This window comes from Rhyacophila brunnea, unplaced genomic scaffold (genome assembly GCF_057557595.1).
Source record: "Rhyacophila brunnea isolate RB1 unplaced genomic scaffold, BYU_Rbru_1.0 scaffold_20, whole genome shotgun sequence".
NCBI classification, from domain to species: domain Eukaryota; kingdom Metazoa; phylum Arthropoda; class Insecta; order Trichoptera; family Rhyacophilidae; genus Rhyacophila; species Rhyacophila brunnea.
In genome coordinates this window covers 9,790,772-9,816,074 of record NW_028232860.1, presented here as the reverse complement: position 1 = coordinate 9,816,074, position 25,303 = coordinate 9,790,772, and the positions used below count along the sequence as shown (strand labels likewise).

General features: G+C 31.5%; 1 protein-coding gene across 1 annotated transcript in view; it reads left to right on the top strand.

Annotated features, from left to right (window-relative positions):
• The first annotated feature begins 622 nt into the window (after positions 1 to 622).
• Positions 623 to 25,303, top strand: part of LOC147071150 (cell adhesion molecule DSCAM-like) — a 524,338-nt gene continuing 499,657 nt past the window's right edge. Inside the window, exon 1 of the mRNA XM_085948380.1 lies at positions 623 to 1,216. The gene's annotated coding sequence lies outside the window, so the exon portion shown is untranslated. The remainder of the gene's footprint in view (positions 1,217 to 25,303) is intronic.

Below are 25,303 nucleotides of genomic sequence, written 5' to 3'. Positions count from 1 at the left end.
TCTACGTATAAACATGTTTTATCCTGCAGTTTCAAGATGGCATGCATGAATCAAAAAAGTTCGGAAGCTTTTGATTTTTATGCGACAGTTGAGAATTTTTCGATCCGTGCCTGCGCAGTTGAACGATATTGGGGAACCTGCCGGCAAAACGATCTACGAACGAATTTTGAGGTTAACCGATTTTCACTTCCTGTTAAATAATAGTATCTACCATCGAATGACAACATCGCGTCTCGCTCACTCTTGAAGAATGAGATTGGAGAGACAGTCAGCAATAATAATTATTATTTATTATTGTTTATTCAATTGAATATTTTCCAATTATTCAATTATTAGTGCTGTATAATTAATAGTATAGTCAACTTAGTTATTTAATATTTTGTACAGGTTTGTGCATACGGCGCGTGTTACAGAGTAAACGACGCAATATTTTATGTTGTATTTCGTCAAAAAATCGATATGCAGCATCCCGTTTAGGCTTAATTATCATCACCGTGTCTCACATCCGGTAGCGCGACACATCTCGCTGGATTATTTCGGGTCGGAACGCCGCATTTCTGTATACCAAAACTGAAAATACGACGTCGAGATTATCGCAAAGCTGCTCCGGCGCACGACGATCAGTCCGCGACGCGGCCTCCCTGCGCACGCGTCGATCTCGATCTGCGCTTACGAATTCGAAAAAACGTCAAAAACAAATTATTCGGAAGGAAAATCGATAACAGAACCCTGCGTAATAATTTATTATTAAACTTAATGTCAGTACTCATTACACCGTGTGTGCACTCTACCAAAGAAAATAAATGTTTATTGTGTTTTGAAATTTTGAATTTGGAATGCATGTCAGTGTTATTTTTCTTTTCTTCATCGTATAAAAGTGACATAAATAATCACACACCGGTATTAAAAAAATAAATTTAAAAAGTTGTTTTATAATAAATATTTCTAAAAGTTTTATCATTAATAAATAAACGAATAATAAAAACAATGCATCAATATATAAATCGCGTTTTTTTTTATGTTTGAAAAGAATGTGTTGATTTATTTTCATGGAAATGAACAAGTGAAAAAAAACATTCAGTGGAATTTTATTAACGTGAATGATAATAATTATGCCATAGTTATTTCAAGAAACTGTTTTGTGGAATATTTATACAGATACCTGTATCGAGTGAAAGAAAACATCAAAAACTATTCTGGGAAATGTTTCGCATAGGTAAATAGTATAATCTTGTTTTAAAGATCAATTAGTTTAATAGGCATGTCTATGTAAATATCTGTAGAAAATTACACATGAATTTGATCTAAATTTAGTAAACTAAATGATATTTTCAACATGTGCTAAAATTCTTAGCGTGGGAGTTACGTATAAAAAAATATTAAAAAAAACATCATAGGCCAAGTGTATTTATTAACTGACACGTCTTTTATTTTAATACCATTTTTACTGATACACGATTTTGAGAGCACTATTTAAAATTATTTACGTATTCATCTTTATACCTATGACGTCTTCAAAAGTTCTATATCTACTTATGATTTCACTCATAAGTTTTAAATTTATGGGATTTAATCGTACAGGTCCTTGCTCTGGATCAAACACATATAAAGTGTTTTTCCTTAATACGGTACTCGAACCCACACTTACGGGTTCAGTGGGTCTTTTCTATAAACTAGGCAGCTATCGGTGGCCATTGACGTTAGTTCATCATATTTATGTATTGTGGTGGTTAATTGTTTTTTTCGATCATGTTTGATCCTAATAAGATCAGATCGTTAACAGATTATGTGTTTACGAGAAATGGATGTCAGCCACTTGCTCAACCTATTAGGTCCATACTCTGACAAAAATTGACAATAAGTGTACTTGCCAGACCCAAAATTCGAACCTGGGACCCACGGCGCGATAGACCAAAGCTTAAGCCGCGCGGTCATCGTGGGTGTTGTGTTAATTGTTACAATAAGTTAACCGTCTAAATTAGTAAAAAGTGCATTGTAGTGCAGTGTTATTGTAACAATTATAATACCTTAATGCATACATATGATAAACTACCGCCGATAGCCGCTGATAGCCGCCGTGTGTATAAAATATACTCACAGTGACGTCCTGCCTGTCACTTCTATATTGTGGACACAACGTAACATAATTACGATATTCTAAGTCATTAATGATTGATATTACAGAAGTAGTCTTATTATGTTTATTTACCTGGTTGACAAAAACCGATTATAGTCAAACCGTGGCAATGAATTGAGAACTGTGATGGTAGTGCTAGTTATTGATTATCTTAGAATACAATGCAGTAACCCATGGCCCCACATCCTGAACCGGCCCCCCATGCTAGGATCTTTGGCGGGCCCCCCTACCTATCTCTAAGGACAAAAGGCAGTGTGATGCTCTACAGTAGGGTTTTCCAAATGGTGTACGCGTTAAAATTGATGTGTATATGTAGTGTTTTCTGTTGTGTATTTTAATACATCCATTTGAATTCAGGAGTTGTCGAGTGTCGATACACAATTAAATTTTTATTGTACAACCATATAATTTAAAGTAATAACATTATTGACGGAAAATAGCGCCGCGACTTTTTTTTACTATTAAAGCAAATTTGTGCTGTGTGTTTATCTCACTTATCTGGTCGGCTGGCCTCGCCGGGCCCCTCCTGAGCGCGGCCCCCCAGGCTAGAGCTCTGTCAGCCCCCCCCCCCCCTTCTCCTTGTGGGGGCCATGCAGTAACCTGTTTGCAATAAATGAATATTTTAGTTTGCCTATTTCGTATATTATATATTATACAATAATCATCATTTTCGACAAACAGTTAACCATATTATTATTTGCATTTGAAGTATGAGCAATAATTACTGTAGTGGAACAACCTAACCTTGAAATTGTACAAATTGCAATTTCATCTACTGCGGACGAATACTATAGGGTATATTTTATTGCTGTTACCATTATTATTTCCGACTGCTCTTACATGAAGCCTATTGCATCGTTTTCTCTGACTCTGCGTCGCTCTAACTGCATCATATTTTCCGTCAAAACTATCGAACTTCACGCTTATGTGGAATGTTTATAGCAACACATAATCGAAGTTTATAGTTTCATGTCACGCGCTGACTATAGTGTGCCTTGTTTGTAGACAGATACGGTAGTAAAAGAAATAATAAGCTTAGATTTTGATACATTTAAAAATTTTTGGCAATTTTTATGATGATTTTGTTTGTAGTACAATAAAAATCGCAGGTGGAATGAATCCGGTTGAAGTGTAACAAATAGTATTATAGACCATTATAAAAATGACAGAACTTGCCAGGGTAGGCTCGAACCGCTAACTTTTCTATTTGTAGTCGAATACACTACCAATGAGCTACATCCCCAGATTTATGCTGATGACAATATAATACATGAAACCGCGGAGAAATTTTGGTGAAACGTATTATTATATGTTTATATTATTATTAATACTATCGACCAAGGGTACTTGATGGAATTTTAATTTAAATTCTAATGGCTTTAAGTTTTATATTATTCAATTTGTGTCGTTTTTTGCGACCCGGGATTTGCTTTTCGGCATCTTCAGGCAACATGCACGCTCACCAATGGCAAATTCACACTGACTATGAATACAGTTAATTCTATCTTATATAATAAATTAATACTAAAAACTTTATCACCTATCTATTGAGTCAAGGATCAAAATAAAAATACAACAAACAAATTATTAATTATTTGAAGTATTTGTAGTGTAAATCAGTGTGTATTTGCCATTGTTGAGGGTGCATGGTGCCCGAAGATGCCGAAAGGAAAAACTCGGGTCGCAAAAAACGACTCAAATGAAATTGCTCAAAACTTAAGAATTTAAGTTGATGTTACTTTGCAAGGTCGTTTATTGTATTATTACAACGTTTTTCTTAGCTCGTATTCTTATTTGTCCGGTACAAATCTTGCAATCGATTTGACTTCCCGACTAGCTAGACATTTGAAACTTTTAGAATATATCAGAACACGATGCCAATCCATTTTTTAATACTTTTAGCCATCTTTGAGTAGAATTGAATTCATTTTCAGTTAATTCAGTTCTGTATGAAAAGTTATTTCGACACCATTATTGGTTGCTATCTAGCTACTAAATTATTAATATATACGTGCGTTACTATAGAAATTAATATGACATGTCAAAATGACATTTCAGTATTATTTCTATCAAGTACAAATTATTTTGATCGTTTAGGCTAGTTAAGTCAAGTTTATATGATTCAACAGAAAATTTAAAAACGTTGTATTTAAAAGTTCTTTTTAATATCTTGTAATTATTTTTTTATATTATTAAGTAATTTTTTTATTGTGTTAACTGTCAATAATTCATAGTGGAAATGCATTGTATTATTATTTTAATTTAATAAAACGCAAATTTTTTTTAGTACTTATTCCACTTCTAGTAAATAAATCTGGATTGGTTTCTTCCGCCTCAGAGGGACATTTTCAACTGAATATGTAATCTTTATGAAACAGGCATTTATCAAAGCAAATTCAAAAGGTGACACAAATAATCTACCAAGATATTGAATTATCCGTCCAAAAATACTTTGCCAATAACAATTGAATTTAATTAATAATACTCTAGTAATTGATACATTTTAAATAACAAGATTATTAAAAATTTCGGTAAAATACCGTTTATTTTATTGTATTGGTCATATTATAATCCTGACCATGTCCGATTCTAATATGATCATATGGGCCTCCACAGAGTATAGGTTTGTATTAACAGATTTTGATTCTATAGCATTGGAATCTCCACAGAATAGACGTTATAGTATATTATATTAAGTACTACATTATCACTCTAAGCAATGGGATAATGCAGCACCATCTTTAGATTAATAAAGCCTGAGCATATCTTTTTGCGTAAGCAACGAGTGGTCTACTGTTCACATGTCAAAATCAGATCCCAGATTGTTTGACATATTGATTCGCTCTTCCTCGTTTCAAATTGAATTATAAAAAATTCTCAAATCAAACATATATAAATAAATTATAAATAATATACATTCCTGTTATTCATCAGCTGTCAAAGTCAGACTAGACCGTCACATAAACCGGTGGTTATATCGATTTCCAAAAAAATATGTAGCATTGATCTATGCATTACATTTGTAGAAGGTGTGTTAATTCTGGTGTATTATTTATCATGTAACTTATCTATTCAAATCAAACCATTCCTTGTGTGAACACAACAAACGCGTCAGTATGAGCACTCTGTAGAAAAATGACAGGCAATGACAGGTCATCCTTAGACAACAATGGGAGGGGCGAAAAAAGTAGGGACCAGTCGTTGTGAATGTATCGGCTTTCTACTCGAGTCGGCAGTGGATAATGTCGTAAGACGATACCGGTTTTAGGATTACATAAAATTCTAAAGACCTAAAAATAAACAACACATTAACGAACATAATTGGTGTTTGTGATTTTTTAACTGATCTCTAGAACCTCTTTGTAAAAATATATTTTAATCGATTCCACATAATTGATGTATATCGGTTAAATACTATGGCTTGTAATTTAAATAATAATTCAATTTATTGTAAATAACATGTTTTGTAAAAATAACTTGGATATCTACTTAATATTTATGTATACGGTTTTCTTATCCAAACCGCAAGACGACTGATTCTGACGGCCATTTAAGTAATGAATTTAAGTGTTTCTTTATGAAAATTGATGTCGAAATTGCATGCGAAACGAAATATTTCCTGAACAAACACGTTTTAAAATGAAACTGTCAAAATGCATTTGCTTATTAAAAACGTGTCATTTTTTATTTTGTATTAGTTCAGTTACCTTACTCAGGTTTTTATTTTCGTATCCATAATTAATTATTAACAAAACAATTTGGAATATTAGAAACACTGTTTGGATTATGACCCCTTTTGAGAGTATCTTATTTTTCTGTAGCATCCAACAGTAATAGTTGCTTGGGTCAATAAAAATAAAATAATTACAAGATAAAAAGAACTTCTTATATACCTACAACGTTTTTAAAATTTCTGTTGAATTATTATGCTCAATATGCTCAAACGTGTACTTGATATGAAGTAAATAAAAAACAAACAAACAAACAAGAATACTGAAATGTCATTTTGACATTTCATTTTGATCTCCATAGTAACGCACGTATATATTAATAATTTAGTTACTAGAACCACCCCCTTAGCAACCAATAATAGTCTTTTACTTTTTACGGATTTTTCTGAAATAACTTTCCATACAATACAGAATTAACTGAAAATGAATTCAATATTTCATTTTGATTCCCATAGTAACGCACGTATATATTAATAATTTAGTTGCTAGAACTACCCCCTTAGCAACCAATAATAGTTATTTTGCTTTTTATGGATTTTTCTGAAATAACTTTCCATACAATACAGAATTAACTGAAAATGAATTCAATTCTGCTTAAAGATGGCTAAAAGTATTAAAAGAATGCATTGGCATCGTGTTTTGATATATTCTAAAAGTTTCAAATGTCTAGCTAGTCGGGAAGTTAACTAAAAATCGATTGCAAGATTTGTACTGGACAAACAAGAATGCAAGCTAATAAAAACTTTGTAAAAAATAAACAGTTATCGACGTAGTTATAAAGTTGTTATTTTTTGTATGTAATAATATTATTTAGTATGCTCTTTGTGACTAGATGAAACTAGATGAAAACTAGCAAGTTTTTAGTATCTGGTTCCAATGATGTCAGTGAGAAACAAAGATCGCCTCTATTCGCGATATGATGATAGTTACAACATTTTGATAATATATGAATAACTCGACTATAGTGGAAAAATTTAACCTTGAATACGCATAAACGTGTTTATTTTCTATTATTATTATTCTAGTGAGTAGCAGTTAGGCAGGGCAAATGTGATTATTACTACGGTTGCTACAACAATATTGCATCGTTTTCTATCGCTCGGCTTCCATATGCCTATTGCTAATTTTTTAAATCAGAACTATCAATCCAAACGCTAATGTAGTACGTTTATAAATCCAGATTCAACAAGAGTGAAAAATACAATACAATATAAAACACCCCTCTTAAAGAAGATGCCGACTACATTTAGGCCATGGCACTGAATTGCGAATTACGGTGGTAATGTTAGTTATTGATTATCTTCGAACGCAATGTGGTAATCTGTTTGCAATAAATGAAGATGTTCGATTGCATATTTCGTTCACATTATTATCATTAATCTCAATATGAAACGATCATCATTTATACAAACAATTTATTATATTGCATTCGAAAAATGAAGAATAACTGGCACTACCATCAAAGTTTACAATTTCCTGTCACGACCTGATTATAGTAGGCCCCTTGATTTAGCTCTTATACTAGTTTGCTATTGGATTCACTTTCATAAACTTCTAGACTCTAATATGAAGTTTTAATATATTTTATTTTCATTATTCTTGTTGTAGACGTTTGGTCTATTTTATTCAGTTTTTTTTTCAATTTATGTAATTGCTGTTTAAAATCAATAATTGGTCACGACAATTGGCTTGGATATTTGAACCTGGTTAGGTTTAAAATTTTGCTAAATAGAACTTTCCAACTACTTACTACATATTATATAATATTTAGTAGGAAGTCAATCCATAACGCGCGATTGTAGTATCATAAGAGGATCATCACACCAGTGGAGATTATAATGCCTGAACTGTTCCTCAAAACTCGGAATACCTATATAGGTATATAGGTAGGCGGGATAGGCTCGATGTTCATTCCGCCTATGCATTCCCCAGCTTAGTTATCTATGGATGTTCTAAATTTAAAGATACGCTATGACAAAGGAGATTTGAGGCCAAATAAATAAATATATTACTTTTTACAGAGTTTCGACAGTATTGCTATTTTTGGTTTAAAAATATCTATCAAGAAAGACATTAAAATGAAACCTTCTTATATAAAGATGGAGCCAAACAACATAGATTGGTTTTGTGATTGTGTATCTAAATTTAATAATCCACGATTGTCCAACTACACCAGTGTTGCTCAAAGGATCTGGGGGTGGGAAATTTCTGGCTTCATGGGTATTAGGGGCTTGGAGGAGTAAGTGGCCAATATAACAAATATATCATAATCTAAAAAAATGGTTTCAACTATTTATTTTTAATTTTTCTGGTACAATTTCTAATAATGGTCTGAAATAGAGTGTAGATACACTTTAATATGCGCAATTATATCTTTATTATATTGTTTAGTAAATATACTTCATATAATATTACGATTTCAGTTAAAACTCATTTAATTACAACGTTGTTATTAGGCTGTATTCTTATTTTTCCGGTGGTCCAGTACAAATCTTGCAATGGATTTTTAACTACCTTCCCGACTAGCTAGACATTTGAAACTTTTAGAATATATCAGAACACGATGCCAATGCATTTTTTAAATACTTTTAACCAACTTTAAGTAGAATTGAATTAATATTCAGTTAATTCTGTTTTGCATGAAAAGTTATTTCGGAAGAAATCCGTAATCCAATCCACTATTATTGGTTGCTGAGGGTCTGGGGTCCTAGCAACTAAATTATTAATATATACGTGCGTTACTATGGAAATCAATATGAAATGTCAAAATGACATTTCAGTATTATTTATATCAAGTAGAATTTTTTTTGATCGTTTAAGCTAGTCAAGTCAAGTTTATATGATTCAACAGAAAATTTGATAACGTTGTTGGTATATAAAAAGTTCTTTTTATCTTGTAATTATTCTTAAACTAGCTTTTTTAAATTCTTAGACTACACGTACCTAATTATTTTGGTAAAATTTAAAAACTAACAATTTTATTATTTACTTGTCATATAGAAAGAGAACTTTCCAAAAGGGGCGGTAAACTGAAAACATTTGAGAAACTATAATAACGGATCACCATTTAATAAATTAAAGTTTATTTTTGTTATGGCAATATCTAAATCACAGAACAGATTAGTAAATAGAATTCGGATAGACTATATTCAATATACTACATTTTGACGCAGGGTTTTAAATGTGTAAGTGTCCTATGAAAATGGACAACGCATTATGGACAACGCATTATGGACAACGCATTATGGACGTGCAATAGTGTGTGTAATACATAGATATAAAATGAGCGTCAATGCATAAACCGAGAGCAGTTGTCAGTATTCGACGAATGACGTATTATTCACACGTGTTTAAGTTTATCCCGTATTCGTAGGCACTCGAGATCGGTTGCCTGCTACTCCTTACCTTTAGTTATTTCACTTCCCATTACTTTTGAGTTACCTGATCTAAATAAGTCGTGGAATAATATATACAGTTCTTCATAAATGCACATGATAACTAGGGTGTAAAATAAATGTGCTACATAAAATAAAAATTAAGCCAAAATAAGCTAAATTATCATTCGTCTGACCCTTTTTCCAGCTTCATTTTCACATATTTATTACACAATTTTTCTTCAATGTCAATGATCAAGCGTTTCTCTTTGTTAAAAGTGAACCGGCGCATCCGCACATTCTACCGGAAGTAAATACAGCCTGCACGTTCGGCGCCGTGACGCCTCCGCGGGCACACTGCGCGGCGTCGCCTTGCGTTTTCCCCCGTGATAATTTTGACTGACCACTGCTGCCTCTGTTTTGATACGTGCCGCATGCCTGATGCAAATTCCACCCATCAATAATACGTACACCACAAATCCTCGATTTGTGGAAACTGCCTCTAGGTATTGGCGATACTGTAGGGTGGTTTGTTAAGGAATTCATTAATGGAGACTTCATGTACAACTATGGTTTTAACTATGTTGGCATTATTATATCCCTATTATGAAATATTTACTTCTGACATCAGTCACCACAGTTAAGTGATTTCCGTGAATGTAGTAACCATGTTTAATATACGACTTAAGCGCGAAATATATTATGGTGCATGTCGCGGACTATCATGTGACGTGACAGTAAGCTACCGTTTCGGGAAAAAAACTGTGTAATGTCGTTTTTCTTGGTGCTTAAAATGATATCAGATTGATGGTTCCATCCCGTAGCACATTTTGAACCTTTAAACGAACATTGTCTGTTGGCAATATCTGCCGGAATCACGAAAACAACAATGAGGTCACCTCGCGTTGAACCGCACTGCATCGACACCTGCATCATATTTTGAACGTTTTTATCATTTTCTAGATGTCTACACTTTTTCGAATCATGTCAAAATCACGTTTTTTGTTTTTAGTGGTTGGCACTACCTATGTATTTTCTATAAGAATATTGTCTATTATCTATGGTATGTAAGTTGGGTTCTGTTCAAAATATTATCTATGGATATCATTATGCAAGTAATTTTAACGTACGCACACGTAGATACTGTTAAAATAAATTGAAATTAGCATGAATAATTATTAATAATTCAAACTAATTAAATAAACTAATCAAAATAATTCACTCTCTATAATTGATTTTAGAGAGGTGGTGATCGTTCAAAATATTCTGCAAAATGACGAAACCATAGACTAAATTTCTCGCCGTGACAGTGACGTGACATGCATCTTAATTTTAACACAACTTAAGTCACCTATTTTTAAATTCACCTTGTCCATTTTGTTTTGTTTTGAGATATTTACAAAAAACGAGCATGGAACCTCTACATAACTAACTACTAAATAATCATTTTTTTCTTGAGCCATTAGGCGGGTGTTTTTAATATTTTAACTACAGAGCTTTTCCAATCAAACACTTGAAGGTTTTGCGGAACATGATATACTTTGACGTATTGAGCGAAAGTTTCACAATGCTCACTCTGTAATAATGGAAAAGATGATATATGAAAATTACCACCAGACAGACAAGATGCATTTTTAAATTTTATGTTATTTTTCACCATTATACTGACTGCAAAATACTAGTTTTTGAAATGTTTATTGAACACGTGTGTGCCACTTTGAATAAGGAATACAATTATTGCTTAATTAGTCAATTTTTGGTCAAAACTGGTCTAGATGATTTTTGGAAATGAGCGACTTAGTCATATTTTCATGATTATGACAGTTTTTTTTCTGACTATCGCAGCGATCAAACTAGTATGTGAGATTACTTAACCAGATCCAAGCCCTCGCATTACGAAAATCTTCCATTGAATAATACTATTTAGTGTATGTATGCTAACTATCTAGTTTTGATTTTTTTGATTATTTTTACAACGTTTTTATTAGCTCGTATTCTTGTTTTTCCGGTGGTTGTTTGTCCAGTACAAATCTTGCAATCGATTTTTAACTAACTCTCGACCATCTAGACATTTGAAACTTTTAGAATATACCAGAACACGATGCCGATGCATACTTTTAGCCATCTTTAAGCAGAATTGAATTCATTTTCAGTTAATTCTGTTTTGTATGGAAAGTTATTTCAGAAAAATTCATAAAAAGTAATAGACTATTATTGGTTGCTAAGGTGGTGATCCTAGCAACAAAATTATTAATATATACGTGCGTTACTATGGAAATCAAAAAAGTCAAAATGTCATTTCAGTATATTTGTTTGATTGTTTTTTATTTACTTCATATTATCAAGTACAAGTTTGAGCATATTGAGCATAATAATTCAACAGAAAATTTAAAAACGTTGTATATAAAAAGTTCTTTTTATCTTGTAATTATTTTGTTTTAATTAAAATAAACATACGATTATGACGTAGTAGTAGAGTTTCACTTATTTTAATACCAGTATTATATAGTTTATCATAATAATTATAGTGTATTGAGGTATTATTCTTGTTAGAGTTGAGAATTGACAGATTTTTTTTTGTTCTTTTTCATAATGTTTCATAATGTTCTTTCCAATTTTTACGGAAAACGAAGTATCCGTAGGTACGTCTATATTTCAAAAGCTTCAATCATCACGCTTCCCTTAAGTGCAGTACCACCGAAAGGATAGCATTTTATCATTTTAATTATGATTTCCATGGCATTGTTATGACCGCATAGTATGTTTCCATATATTATACAAAAAACTTAAAAAAATATATATAATATGACAGTTGACATAATTATGATGCCATACCGAACAAAAACATATAGGTAATTTTGATATAGTATCAGTTAAACCACGTATAATTATGTATATTAATTCTAGTCTGAGTAATGAGCAATTACAAGATCGTTTCAAGACTTCTTTAAATTAAATAATCATTTTGTCTCCTGAATAAAGATTCCAGGAATATGATGATTTACATAATTATAGCTTGTGGCAATAGTATGTAGTACCAGTTGGTGCAAGGCGTATTTGTTTCATTCCATGTAAAATGTAATTGGCTTAAATATCTTAATTTTTTCCACACTTCAACACTTAAAAATGCATTTTTTGGGTTAAGATTTCTGATTCTTTATAATATTAATTCATTCATAATTTCTAGTACATACTTTAATACCTACTTTTTAGTTATTTTTTGGCATACAAAGCATTTAACTCAACTCCAAAAACAGCTATAACAGTTGCTTGAAATTAAACTAATTATTATATAAGATGATGCACTTATTCATATAATTAGAAATAAATATTCGTAAACTTGATTAGGTACAGTTTTTTTTCGAAATTCAAATTATTATGACAAATTATAAATTATAAAAATACAGTGTTAATATGAGTAAATAATAGAAATAAAAGTACCTACATGGAAGCACAATGTGTGAACTAGGTAGAATCTATCTTAAAAACTCATAAAACAATGTCCACCTAAACCACTCTCTCGTAAGTGGAATCTATCAATATCCGAAGCGATTTCATTGAATATAGTTAGTTATTGTCCTCCCAATTGGCACTACTAATGGCATGTACGTTTTGCACCATGGGAGAACAAACAACAGATGCTCCCGATTCCTAAGATACATTATTAGATATAATACACACAAATCAATACTACAAAAAATGGTAGAGTTATTTACGTCGCGTATAAGTCGAAAAAAATATGTAACTAAAAAAAAATTTTTCTAAACTTTAAACTACAGCATGTAAGCGTATATACTATAATATATAAGACAATACAATATTTCAATATTAAAATAGGTAGCTATTTTATTAAGTTTTTGAGAATATATGAAACCAAGTAAAATTTGCGTGCCTTGGTCGGGAAGAACGGGTTCCAAAAAAACAAGAAGTTATCGCGGAGAACTGAGTTTTTTTGTAAAAATTACGATTATTGTATGATACAATCAGGTATTGACAGATCGAGAGTTAAAATCTGATTGACTCAGCCTAGGCAACTGGCCGGGTCTGAATTGCGATCGAAGGTACAGCCTGCCTTCTCGAAATTTGGCGGCCTCATTCTTGGCGGCTAATTTTGGTTACAATTCTAACAGCTAATTTTTACATATAATACATAGAATACATATAAAATATTATTATAGCTGTCCCAGGTAATCCGCTAATCCGTCAAATGTAGGTATTGGCATATTTTCAAAGGCCGCTGACAATATAGGTATCAGTAAGTAAGCACCTGTAAGATATTAGATAATTAAACATATATAATTTTAAAAAACACTTTCTGAGAGAATATACGAGTATTATTACCAATAGAAAAAATCTTTTTTGAAAAAAAAAAGTAAGCCAATCCCGTATCTCCCAGGTTTACGCCCTGATCCGTGCATTACCACTATGTTACGAGGTGACATACTAATTGCGACAAATTTTAACCATTGGTCAATTTTAATACCTACTCATCAGTACTCTTCCAAATCAAGCTACTTTATTAAATTACTCCCAAATTAAATTATATATTATGTTCAATAATCAGAATGATATATTCTTAAATCTTGTGAATTATTCGTTGAATAAAAGAAATAGTTAATTATATATTAGATAATATTCGATTCAACCAAAATATATAATACAATATTATTAATTTTGTTTGATAATATTTGAGTAAAGCAATGTTGTGTGGTGACATACAAAATAACATCACAAGTTGTCTAACCAAAAGGAAAAATATAATATTCTGTGGTTATGTATCACAATTTCTAGTAGGTACTCGTAGAGCGGCATGTTTAATAGAATAGTTAAAAAAAACATCTATGACTCTTATTTGGATGCGTCGGTACCATATTGAATAGAATACCCATCGTCATAATAAAAAAAATTTGACTGGTTGCTAATATAACGTGAGAATTTTTCGAAGGAATGGCGGCCCTCGTACGTAAGGCACTGGTTTCTCATCCGGGGGCTCCTGGTACGATTCTCGGGAATACATTTATATAATTTTTTCTTGTGTGGTTGTTTTATTTCTGCTACTTCAGTACTGTTTCACTATACAAATGTAATAGGGCGGCATGGTTTGCTGTAATGTTAAAAAATACAATAATTTCATTTACAAAGATTAATTACTATTGTAAATAAGTTGAGGGCAGTCGAACTTGGAATCAACCACCGCGCTGTCTCTGGGTATTTACTGTGGCACCCCCCCGTATGGACCCCATTTGAGGATGTCTCTGTGTATCTGGAGAGGCCCGAATCGGTTTCAAACCCAACAAATAGTAAAGCACTGATTACGAAAATAAATAATAATAACAGAGCCGAGCCGGCAATGCCGTAGATTATGACCGTTGAAATATTGCAACGTCGCCGTCTTTCGACAACGGCTCTCGTTGAAAAGCGAAAACACAAGATGGCGCGAAGAACGCTACAAACAGCTAAATCGCGAACACGCCAATTTCGTCCTCCGTAAAATTAATTTATTAAAAATGTAACTATTATATAATATTAACTTAAATATACCTTGCCGTTTCCAAAAAAATTCCGGTGTGTTATTTGTTCATCTCCAAATCCTAAAATCTAGACGAAAAACCATACTAAAAATAAAAGTGACAGTTTGCTATTCACATACCAAAATGGAGGGAAATGACACTACCTAACCTACTACTACTACTTTTGGAAATAAACAGGCTCTGGATATTAGACAAAAAGAGCAAACTTGTCAGGTATACTTACGGGAAACTAATGACGACACACTGAATCGATGAAATTTCAATAGACCACTGATGATATAAAATTGAGCGATGAGTTTAATTAACTCATTTAATGCTAACACCGCGACTGGCGCATTTTGAGTCGTTGGCCATTAGTTATAATTAGCGTGTTATTTAAATATAGTAATTAATTTGATAATCATTGTTAACCTTCTAATAACACGTTAATTATATCTAATGGCCAACGACTCCAAACGCGCCAGTCGCGGTGTTAGCACTAAATGAGTTAAATTATGTATTTTCCTAAAAATGTATACAAATCATTAGATAAAAATAATATATATTTAAAAAAATTACTATATTTATAATATGTGATTGAATGTAATCTAAATCATTAATCAAATCATTTTAAAGTTAAATCTTATTATTAATTATTTTTGACAGAGTTGCACTCATAGTCAATAATATTATGCGAAAAGGTTTTAGACTTCGTCTTTCGAGCCTACTGTATTGCATGCATTTCGGTAGACGGGGCTAAGAACATGTGACCTGACGGTCACGTAACAAAACATAACCAAATAATTGTATAAATACAATACTTGAAGAAAATTCGCGCTGTCATATATTTTTAACCTTTGATACAAATTCTAAATTCAATACTTTAAGATTCTGACGACCGACGCGTCGGTCGTCGTCGCAACGGGTCGGTTTATTTTCATTATAATATAATGTCTTTAATATATTGTTGGTACTGGTATGTATATTTTAATTTCTACTAGCGATGGCATGCGATTTTCTCCACGAAATAAAGAAATAAAAAGTAGAAAGATATACATAATTAAAATATAAACGGATTATATTTTATCAACCCATGTATAACGACGATTAGATAAAGGTTCGCAACACCCTTTTCGCACCTCACTTTCCTACTTTATCGCTGTTATCTGATAATTTTACCTACCTAATCATGATACATTTTTGCAAGTGTGTTATTCGACGACAGTTGGATGTAGGTACATACCCCCCTCCCCGCACCTCACCGCCTTCCTTCACTGCTACTACCAGACTAATTTACCTAGAGTATATGCTTCATAACTTTGCACTCAAGTTCTAGGATGAAAATGATGTAATATATTATTCTAAAAATACTTTTTGTTTTAAATATATTATCTATTTATTAAATTTTTACTACATATTATATTAATATAAATTAATATAATAAGTTATAAAACGTATACTCTACTAGTGATGAATTGTTACATGTGTATTATTTTTAATTAATTCGTCTATAGGCTGTGTAAATTTCAATAATATATTTTATCGAATAGTTTTTGAGTTACCTATGTGGTTATAGATGAGTCTAGAAATTCGTTTGCCTAACAAAGACCTGAAATGAAACTTGGCAATCGCTCGCTTAGTTAATGAAATAAAATGGCGGAGGGATTTTTTAGCAGTTCAGCTATCAATATGTCATTTATCAAACTGTCTTATTTGATTACATTCGCAATAAAATATTTACAGCTTACAAATACCATTGTGATATATCTTCGACGCTTTCTATTTTCAATCATTACCCATTCCACTAAAACTACGGTAGTAAAATAATCATCAGATGATCGTAAATTTTATTATTTTAGCATGGAAATTCATCTTCACACTATTTAAATTCTGCGACTTTGTCTTTGAAACTAATTTCAAATAGTAAGCAAGGCTTACTGAGAATTTTGGCATACGTAGTAATTGACGTGAGACAGTGAGCGAGCGTTGACACATCTATGTGCAGGAGATGACATTCAGAAATGCTGTACGGTTTTAGTTTGAAGAAAAAATTGTTATATGCAAAGAATTTGGACTCTAAATAGAATGAGTCTTATTATACACTTATTAGGAAATTTGAAGATAGTTCGATTTTCAAATCGAACGTATATACGTGTGGTTGTATTTTTTACAACGTTTTTCTTAGCTCATATTCTTATTTGTCCGGTGGTTCTTTGTCCGGTACAAATCTTGCAATCGATTTTTAACTAACTTCCCGACTAGCTAGACATTTGAAACTTTTAGAATATATCGAAACACGATGCCAATGCATTTTTTAAATACTTTAAGCCTTCTTTAAGTAGAATTGAATTCATTTTCAGTTAATTCTGTTTTGTATGAAAAGTTATTTCGGAAGAAATCCGTAATCCAATTCACTATTATTGGTTGCTAGAGGAGTCTGGGGTCCTAGCAACTAAATTATTAATATATACGTGCGTTACTATGGAAATCAATATGACATGTCAAGTACAATTTTTTTTGATCGTTTAAGCTAGTCTAGTCAAGTTTATATGGTTCAACAGAAAATTTAAAAACGTTGTATTTAAAAAGTTATTTTTATTTTGTAATTATTATCAAATTCATTGTTTTTCTTCTTCTATTGACAGCTCTAAAAACAAAATGACGGTTTAAGGCGTGATAAGGTTTGAAGTATTTTGCTTTGTTATCATAAAATACATTATTTATCTTTAACATAATTTCGTTTGATAGAACATCGGCCTGAATGCAGGTGTGGGCATGACCATTAAGACGCTGAACATATCTTCTGAAACCTGTCCGCTGATGGGATCCGACTGAAAGAAGCTGTTCGCCAGGATCCGTCCACACACGGGCCCGATTGGCCACGCCGATATGATATCAACCAAGGCCAACTTTGAGGCATTTGAAAAATTTGCTGCGTCATATGGAGAACGGAATAATTCTGATCCCTCCTTAGATTCACCACTTTCAACTCCTGACTTCTCTATGTCGGCATAGTGTCAGTACACGGTCACAGAGGACATTTTATGTCATTAAAGATAAATGATGGGAGAGCAAGTCAAGATTATTTTATTTTCTAAAACTCTTTTTTTCTGCACCAACGTATATGGTTGCTACATCAGTCCCGTGCAGATTCATTTCGGGACAAGAAAGTGTGGCACTAAAATCTTTTCATTGTGACACGTTTATAGCACCATGAAAGGCAACCGTGCACAAATCGCGGTTGCATATTCATGGCGGGTGGAGATGGGGTAATTTAAATCAAGGTCCATGTATTAATTTTGGCTCCATATATAAAACTGATGACAAATTATCTTTCGCCCACGTGAGATGCGCGAAATGTCAAATTTAATTATATACATTGAAATCGTACAAATTTAAGTATTCGATGTATATTTTGGCAATCTCTGCACATATAATCATGTGTGTAATTAACTAATTGGGTGAATCTCTAATTATAATGTAATTTCATAGTAGAAGTATGAAATTCTCTTCAAACGAAATTATATAAAATTTGATGATATTAATTTTATTGTAGAAAATAAAGATTTTTTTCCATCATTATAGTAACAGTATCCTTCGATTGAACAGAACTTCGTTCATCCTATCACTATTTGCTTTAGAAAATGAATTTTCTTTTAGGCGGATTGGGTTGTAAATTAAGAAAAACTCCTTTTCTATTAGTATAATTTGGTGAAATACCTGGATAAGTATTTCGTCTGTTTGTGTATAATCCAGTAAGGGTATGCCATGCAAAAATCGTCAAATCAGATGGCGTAACCAAGGATGTCCAATCTCAGATTGTAGAATAATTAATAGTGGAATTTAGATCCGAATGGTGACGATAAATAAAGGAGGTTTGGTTAAAACCAAATATATTGACAGCAATCCTTCAAATTTGGACTATTGATGTAATAGGACGAATAAGAAAATAATATGAATATCATACTTGCCAGTGTAGAACTTACCCTTTCTTATAATTCTATAAACGAAGACTATTATTCAAAATACTGCGACTAAAAACTTGTATACGGTTATTTTATTTTAAAACAAACATAAATGATTATTATTTATCAGCATTTTACACGTATCCGGAAATTTGTACGTAAACAGTTCACCGCAGGACACTTATTCGTGGGCCGCAGTACGGAAAACATGAGTTCGTGTATCATTCAATCAAATGACGAGTTCTTCGTTGAACATCTCACCGTGGAGTATATTTGTACGTATGCTACAACTTATGGCGAATTTTATGAAATGTCTTTACTAGGTTATGGTTAATCTAATTGGAATAGTACTATTTGCAAACTATCGCCATATTTTGTAAGATACGTACAAATGTATTCCACGGTGAAATGTTCAACGAAGAACTCGTCATTTGATAACATGTTATACGAATTCATGTTTCACGTACTGCGGCGCACGAATAAGTGTCCCACGATGAACTGCATACGTACAACTTACATGTAACCCATTTTACAATGATATAACTTAATAGGTACTATATATTATTATAGGGGGAGATAGGGTACATTGATACACGGGGCACATTGATTCACATGTAATATATCGAGTTATGGCATTGCTATGAGATTGAAATTTTTACTAATATATGACAATACTGGTACTGATTTTACCATTCAAATTTTAAATTTAACTGCCATCAAATTATCATAATAATCACATTATAAAAATAAACTAGCCTAGGTGTATCAATCTGTCCCTTTAAGTGTATCAATGTGCCCCGTCACCGGGGTACTTTGATGCAAATACCAAATTTCGTTTAAATTAAATTAGGTTTTAAAATTATTAATTAAGTTATTATTAATTAAGTTATTATTAATTAAGTTTAAAAAATATATAAATTGCAATGATAATTTTTCTTAAAATCATGACGTATGAAAAACCATACTTAACACTTTTAAGTAGATAATGTTTGAAACACTTAATAAAAATATTGTATTTAGGGAGATATTATAGCAAAAAAAAAATCGTATCATTGTGCCACGTCTTTCCCCAACCCTAATAATAGTTTTCAATATTGATTGCTGTAAATAAATTATTGGTATTCATTACTGTTAGACTTTATGATTTCCACATAAAATACTTAAATATCATTGGTAGAATTCAAGATAATAATATTCTAGCGAAATATTTTAAAATAAAATTATGCGTAATTAAAAGAAAATACGTCCGACATTATGACGGGATAAAAATATCAGTATCGCTAATCAATCATTCTGAAATATAAATCATTTTAAAAATCGCTTGATTTTCATTTAGATAATTGATATATTTATATTAACAAACAAAAATGTAACGGCTTAAATGTTTTTTTTATACACCGCCACTTTTGCAAATAAGACCACACATACCAGAGCAAAAAAATGAAGTGAAAATGATCTTAGTTGAAAGATTTTCATTTGTTTTCTATGAGGTAACTTACCTACGCAAATACGTACATTGAACTCAAATAACTGCCAATGAATAATAATTGTAAAAGTAATATTCGTAAAGTAGTAGATATTACAAAGGAATTACGTGTGCTTATTTAGTGTTTATAATTACTATTTTTTCTTGAGTTGCCGGTTAACTTTGGTTTGAGACAGTTTATGACTTGTGGATTATAGTTTGATCAGAATCTAAAGTTTGCTGATAGTTTAAATGTTACTCTATAGAAGATTGTCAAAATCGTTGCTGACATCTGTTAATGGTTATGGCACATGAAAAAGAAGTTTCTTAAGTAATTGAAAGTGATTTTAATAGGGTGTTTTATTTCTCCAGAAAGATGAATATTTTGTTATGAATAACTACCTGACTGAATTAAAATGCAAAAAATTCTAACGGATTTAAGTTTTGTATTATACCATTTGAGTAGTAGTATTTTTGGGACCCGGGTATCACCTTTCGGCATCTTCACGCACTATGTGCACACACCAAAAGGTGAATACACACTGACAACTAATACAGTTAATTCTAACTTATATAATACATTAATACAATAAAGTAGGTAAAAACTGTATCACCTGCCTATTAAGTCAAGGGCCACAATAAAAATATAACAAATAAATTATGAATAGTTGAAGTGTTTGTAATAAACCCCTACCTTATCACTAATAATACAATAAATAGGCGTATAAATAGTCAAAACCTTAATAATAGATCATTAGATAATAATTAATAATAATACTACATTCAACAAGTGTAAAATCGTCAATTCTGGGAAAACAGTTTTCAAATGAAATAGTAAAAAATTAAATTCCATCAAGTACCCTCGGTCGATGGTAATAATATTAAAATGCAATATTGAAGTCGTTTCGTGCGAGTGAGAAAACATTCGACACGCGTATAATCTCCGCAATTATAATGAAATATGAGAAGTATGAATAAAGGAGTTAGATTTTATAACGTGAAGCCGATAAATAACAATTTGATAGATGCACTTAGGGTAAACACTGCGGGTACGTGTTGCAAAAATCCTCTGGAAAGCGATAGCTGTGTTTTATAATCATAATTGGTCCAAGTTTTATTTTCTATAATTAAAAAAATAGGGATGTTACAAAGAATTTATTATGTACTGTAGGATGTATTGCGACTTTCTGGACTTTAGGCTTCAACAGAAATAAAATGACTTGTGTCTGGAGCAAACCTAATGTGGGTATTGCAGATTTGCTTGTATTATGTTTAAAGAGTTCCAACTTTGTGAGTGTAGTGGGATTGTGACCACAAAGCACATCACGGAGTCATGCAGCATGAATGTCTTCACCGGATGAGTTTTAGCCGTACACCAGGCCAAATCAGAGGCTATTACGTGGATTGATACGTTGCCAGTTTCAATGTGACTGTGACTTGTTATGTGATTAGTTCTGTGATTTTGTTTTCGTAATTTTATTTTAAAACAAATTTTTACAATTATCTTTTAATGAAGAATGTAAGGTTTTTTTTTTAACTTGTATACTTACCTGTATTCAGTCGTGAATAAATAATAATTAATTTAAAAAGTTTAGAAACATTTACACATGTAACTAAGGGAAAAGTAAAAGCTATATGAAAAGAAAAAGAGACATTACAATACAAAAAATGAGAAAAAAGTAAATTTACCTATATAAGTAACCCATCGCGCTCTATCGGCGCCAATTTGGCGCCGGTGTTACAGAATGCAGGACATGATGAAAATCAAAAAAAAATAATCATATTTTGATTTTTTTAAAAGTTGAAATTACTTAATAATATATGTAGCTATCATTTTATGATGTTAGTTATGAACAATTTAATATTTTTTTAAAGAAATATTTGATTTATATAAAATCTATTTTTATTTAAATTTGTCAAAATAATGATCAGTTCACTAAGTATGAGGTGTTTGAGACAGTAATAAACATTAAACAGCCCTCCATCTTTTAAATATCTTGAAGAGTATTATATTTAGCTCCAGTTTTAATATATCTTTTTTTTATTATTTACTTCTATCATGGACTTTATATCTATGTCATTTTGTATAAAAAAGGCTAAAAAAACCCAAAAACTATATTTGACAAGTTTTATTCATTCCACTTATACACAAAGTTTACTTAAAATATAAATACTTAATAGAAAAATTCAAAACCCATAAATATTTAAAAGATTTATTTGAATTGAATAAATAATACATGAGTTAAATCAATTTTAGTAATCAGTGTGCCTTTTTAAGTGATCCTGAAAAATTAATTCTGTCTGCAATGGGCAATAAATAACTATCTACTTTTTTTATTTTTATTATACGCAAGTATATTAAGGTATCTACTCAATATGCCTAATTTATAAGTTTATTTAACAATCGTTTGGCAATAGTCCCTATTTAAAACTATTAAGAATGGGGCATCAGAGTAATTTTGAAAGATTTAAATCAATAATCACTTCATCGGTATTTATTTTGACAGTGTCGTGTGGGTCAGCCAAAAGACTCGTCAGGGCGATGTTGTAAAATCATTTATTTGGGGAAAACTGTTGAAAGAGTAGAAAGAAGGATCCATTGGTATGCGGATTCTTTCGGTGAACATTTTACACTGCGGTAACATCTCTAATAGATTCTAGTTTGTCTCGAAAATGCGATGTATTAATATTTTAAAGCTATATGAATCGCTTGTCTGACAAAAATTAGAAATGGGCCGTTCCAATAATAAGGAATGTCATGTATAGCGATTTGTATAATCGTGAATGCCAAATGGGCGTAAATGAAGATTTGCAACTTTAAATTTTTAAGTATTTTAATGGTTTCGTCACTTTTTTTCAGAAACTAACCTATTAAGAGCGTACTTCAGTGAAACGGCAAATAATTTTCGACAGTAGGTGCGACGAAATTTCGCACTGGTCGCCAATCGGAGACAGATAGAGGTGTGCGTACGTCGATTTGTTTTGTCATGGCGTCGAATGAAAATATTCTTAAATCGTGTAAAGATACGTATGAACTTAAAAAAGAAAACATGCAATGAATATACTATTATTATTCGTACCTAATATAACAATAAACATAACATTAAATGGACAAATGTTGGATTTTTATGACAAATTATATTTCGTTCGACACGCGTCATTTGCACAATTCGCGCATCGCCTAGCCACGATCTTTTTAGACCATGCCTCAACTGAAGTATAGCCTTAATAAATAGTTTTTAATTAATTATTTTTTTTATTCAACGAATATTTCATTATATTTAAGAATGTAACATTCTAATTATTAAACATACATAATTTTGAAACACTTCTGAAAAAATATATTATAACCAACAGAAAAAATCTTTTTGAAAGAAGTAAGACACCCCGCAGGAATCGAACCTGCATCTCTCGGGTATCGCGCCCACGCACATAGTCCAGTATGCTAAAGGAGTCATACTTACGACAAATTTTAATTATTGGCCTTTTTATACTCACTGAGGCGCTTTCTAAATTGAGCTACTATATTCGCGATTGTGTTACTTTAATTACTACAAACCGACGTCACTGATCACTCCATACAAACAAAATATAAAAGCCTACAACACCATCTATACTAAAAATTAGTACGTTTAACTACGAGTATCTAATGTTTTGAACAACTCCACAACCACAGAGAATAAAAAAGCGTGGTATCTACAAAAGAAGATTAATAAATGGAACATGACTAAAATTTGTAAAATCGGTTTTTAAAAATGTGTTTACGAGAAATTATTTTTAGCCATTTGAATGAAACATCAAAAGATATATTTTTTTTGATGCGATCTCAGATATCATTTTTATTTTTGGCATTGCTATGAATTCTTCGCGCAATGAAAACATAAACTCTGGTTTTCATCGATTGGTTAACGGCTATTACGAATGGAAAAATCATCTATATACAAATGCGTTTTCACAGATAGTTAACGTTAAAACATATAACATAAGTCTAGCCTAATCGGACTAGCACAACTATATAAATATTGTGGTAGATAATTCGTTATTCGATTGAATAATCAGTGTTGGTTTTAAAAACGTGCAAAGCTCAGATTTTGAGCCATTCCAACGATTCGTGATCAGTAGGGTTAGCATTTTTTGGCAGGTGTAGATATAGATAACATTATTATTTAAAATTATATAAATATATATCAGATATTCGGGTAACTACATCATACATACTGTCACTGTACAGGCCAATTAAGTAATTTACTTTTCACAGAAGTGACATTTTGATGGCAATGGACTTAGTGCATACTCTTACACGAACTGGCCAAATATCATAAATATCGTAAATCCCAAAAATTATTTCATATCAAAGAACTTCATAACAAAATTTTAATCCATTTGTAACTTGACACAAAATATTCAGCTAAATGCAGTAACTGTAATGATGTTAACCACTTGCTTGCCACTATTAGGTCGATATTCTGGGTCGAAACACACGTTGGAAAAAAAATGTGAATTTGCAAGTCCCGGAATTCTATCACGAGATATTTATTTGAGATAGATAAAATAATATAATTATGATACTGTAGGCCAGTGATCGCCAAACGGTCGCTCGCGAGCTACCGGTAGCTCGCTTATGATATTTTATCATATTTATAAATTTGCGGTTTAGTGACTTTAAAAAAGTTGAGCTGCTTGGACAATTGGTTTCAGCTCTCTTAATTAATTTCAAATTATTGCGCTCAAAAAGAAGGCACTGTTTTGTTCTAAATATTATGTGAATCAACGTTTTCCACTATAAAGGTGGTTAAAAGTAAATACATATAGAAACAGACTCACACATGTACATCTTGATAAGTGCATTAGGATGGGAGTGACAAGGTACTCACTGACAATTTAAAAAAATGTGAAGGAAGGTGAATGCCATTCTTTTCATAAATTATATTTACTTTTACTCACACTTTATTCTAGATATTTTTTAATTAATATTTTGTTTATAAATAAATAATTAAAGTATGCATTTTATGTTTTATTGGAAATCCGATGTCCTAATTTATTTTAAGTAATATAATAATATTATTGAATGCTGCGATAAAGGACAATGATAAAAAAATATAAAGAAGGAATCTGTATAAG